Here is a 3,061-nt window from a genome sequence, read left to right on the forward strand (position 1 = left end):
ATTCAGTCCTAAATAAATAACAAAAATCAATCATAATTAAATTATCTAATCCTAACTAAAATTAAAATCTAAATTATAATCCTAACAGAATTATCCTAATCTCAACTTTAACATTTTGAAACCACTAGTTTTTATGCACGTGTATTGCACGTGGTTAAATATTATAACTATTTACTTTTAGTTAATTTTCTTACTAAAATTTATTCTTTGATTTCAATTTGATAGTTTTTACTCACTTATGCCTCTAAAATTTAATATTGTGATTATTTATCTTCTTTAATATTTGTTTGAATGGGTTATACCTAAAAAAAATTTTACCCTATGAATATTACTAACATAATAGAATAATGTTTATAAAATATAATCAATTAATGCTAAGCTATTATATTACTGTCTTTCATTCTATCAATATATCAAACTTTAATCTATCAATATATTTTTCAAATTTCATGATTTTTCTTTTGTAATTTTGAACTTTTAAGGGTCTTTCTACAATTTTTAAAATTGAGGGTGTTAATTGTAAATTTTAAATTTTAGGGGGGCTACTACTAATTTTTAGATTTTATGTTCGTTGTTTTAAGTTTTGAAATGTCAAGATGTTTTGTGTAATTTTGAACTATTGAGGGTGTTTTGTGCAATTTTTGAAACTTTTTAGTTTTTTAACAGTAATTCATGTATTATAGTATGTTAGCTACTTATTATTACCATTAGAGATCAATATTTATAAATTATAATCAATTAATATTAAACTATTATATTATAGTCTTTTATCAGTTTTTTGTGATTTAGTCTTCTTTCAATTAATGATACATATGTATTTTTTCTGCTCTAACATATTGGTAAAATTATATGTAGTTACTTTAATTTATACAATAATATTAATTTTTAATCTATCATATATATTTTAAAAATTTTATTCTTTAACTGGATATTTTAAGATGTTATTATTATTATTTTTCTACCAGTATCAACTTGACTATTTTTAGATTCTGAAAAGGGATAGTAAACCTTAAATTATAAGTTATATTTATATATCTTAATGAAAGAATATCAGACAAATACTCTTTTCTTTGCCAAGTTCTAAATTTTTAGCTTTTTATTTTATGTAATTTTAAACTTTTGAGAGTATTTTGTCTAATTTTTAAAACTTTTTGCTTTTTTGTAATACTTTATGTAATAAACTGATACTGCAGAGCTGTTTCATACATTTTATTAATCTTATTTAAATTGTTGAGCTAGAGATAGTTCATGGGGTATTAGGATACGATACAAGTATGATTAGGATATATTATAATTTAAATTAAATATTTAAAATAGTACATGGTAATTTTGACTATTGAAAGCTTTTTTCGAACTCGTGCTTTTAAAGGGAGTATGATATGATTTTTATTTTCCTTTATTTTTCTTTTTTTATAATATTGAAAATGACTTTTGTTTCTTTAATTTTTTTGGTGGATTTTATAAATATCTCATTCACATTATGTACATTTGTAGGTCTACGTTGTTCCTGGGTTCGACCTTTAGGGTAGACATTATTTGTCTCATTAATTTATTTGGTTTTTGTATATACACCCTTCATTTTGTAGATATTTGCAAATTTGGCATTTAATAATTTAATTTAGATTTACATTTTAATTTAAATTGTATCCTTATCTTCATACTATGCATATCTAATAAGAATTCATCAATTTATCAACTTACTCTTAATTAATGAAATAATATTTGAATTACAATGGTATTTTTGTCTATCAAAAGATTTTTCCGAACTCGTGCTTTTAAAGGGAGTATGATATGATATTGTCCTGCATCATATAGCCAAGGCTTTTGGCAAAACTAAAAGGGCAACATGTCGAAGTTTAGTAAGGCAGTAAAGTTGCACCCAGAAAAAGGGGTCATACTAGAAAAATGCAAATGGGCAACATGATACCCTTTCAATGAACGAAATGCCTAAAAGGAGTCTCTGGATTTTCTTTTTGCTGCCATTCAACTTTGACCTTGATCTACAAAGCAAGAACATATATTAGAAAGTAGGATACTATTTTCAATTTTCCTCATGAATAGCACCATCTAGTGTTTACAACAGTCCGGGCTAAGTTTTCTTTAGATCACACCCCCCCAAGAAAAGCCTGCTTTTCAAATGTCAAACATGGGCCTATTAACATGTTCAAACTGCATAATTTATGCCTCTCAGGTCATAGAAAATAATAAAAAAGTAATATTGTGATTAACTGTGGACAGTGACGTTCTCGCGGCGATGGTGGTTAAAAATGGACAGTGTCATCCTAATGGAGTATAGAATACAACTGTACACAGGTAGCAGGTGCTGTAAACTAACTCACTTATAATCTATACTAGTAGTAATGAGCCCATACTATGTGCAGAATTGCTTCCTACTCTGCCCATGCATGAAGTTCAGCAATCAAAGCATCAAAACTTGAAACATAAAACAGCACGTTACTCTGCCCAATTATTTCCCTGGGATTAGAATGCCCAGAATTAAGATGAAAGAAGGAAGGTAACATGTAGTAATGCCAACCAAAGGAGAAGAATTTAGGAAAATCAATAGTACATTCTCGTCTATACATGATAAACCACCAGCTAGAAAGGTACCTTTCCTCTTTAGACAAGCAGGGTAATCTTCTTTTGCTCTTATTGCACCTTGGGAGATGATGTGTGCTTCTACTTTCCGATCTCCAGCAGCAACATGAAATCATAAGAAGATTGGTACGAGCAAATCCAGAGACAGGAACACATTTTCAGGTGAACTTTAATTCTAAAGCCTTTTGCAGTCCAGCAGCAAAGTGATCCAGAGACTGGAACACACTTTCCTATCCTGGATCCTGATTGAACAATATAGAAGTCTTTAAAACAAGAGAATATGCAATCAATTACAGCTGAAAATAGACATTAGGAGAACATTGTGTTTGAAATTTCTCTAGATTTAGGTAGTTATCAGATGGTTTCTAATTCTATAGATTTCTGTTCAATTTGGACAAGTTCGAGTCCAACTGAGTCCACAAGGCCCTCTTTAATAAACAGGGACGCAAACTTCAACACCCAC

General features: G+C 28.6%; 1 long non-coding RNA gene across 2 annotated transcripts in view; it reads right to left on the reverse strand.

Annotated features, from left to right (window-relative positions):
* The window catches only part of LOC109839486, a 12,326-nt gene that overhangs the window by 2,254 nt on the left and 7,011 nt on the right, over positions 1 to 3,061 (reverse strand). For both annotated transcript variants that reach the window (XR_002246647.1, XR_002246648.1), the window contains exon 3: positions 2,611 to 2,840. This is a non-coding gene — a long non-coding RNA (uncharacterized LOC109839486). The remainder of the gene's footprint in view (positions 1 to 2,610; positions 2,841 to 3,061) is intronic.

This window comes from Asparagus officinalis, chromosome 4 (assembly GCF_001876935.1).
Source record: "Asparagus officinalis chromosome 4, Aspof.V1, whole genome shotgun sequence".
NCBI classification, from domain to species: Eukaryota; Viridiplantae; Streptophyta; class Magnoliopsida; order Asparagales; family Asparagaceae; genus Asparagus; species Asparagus officinalis.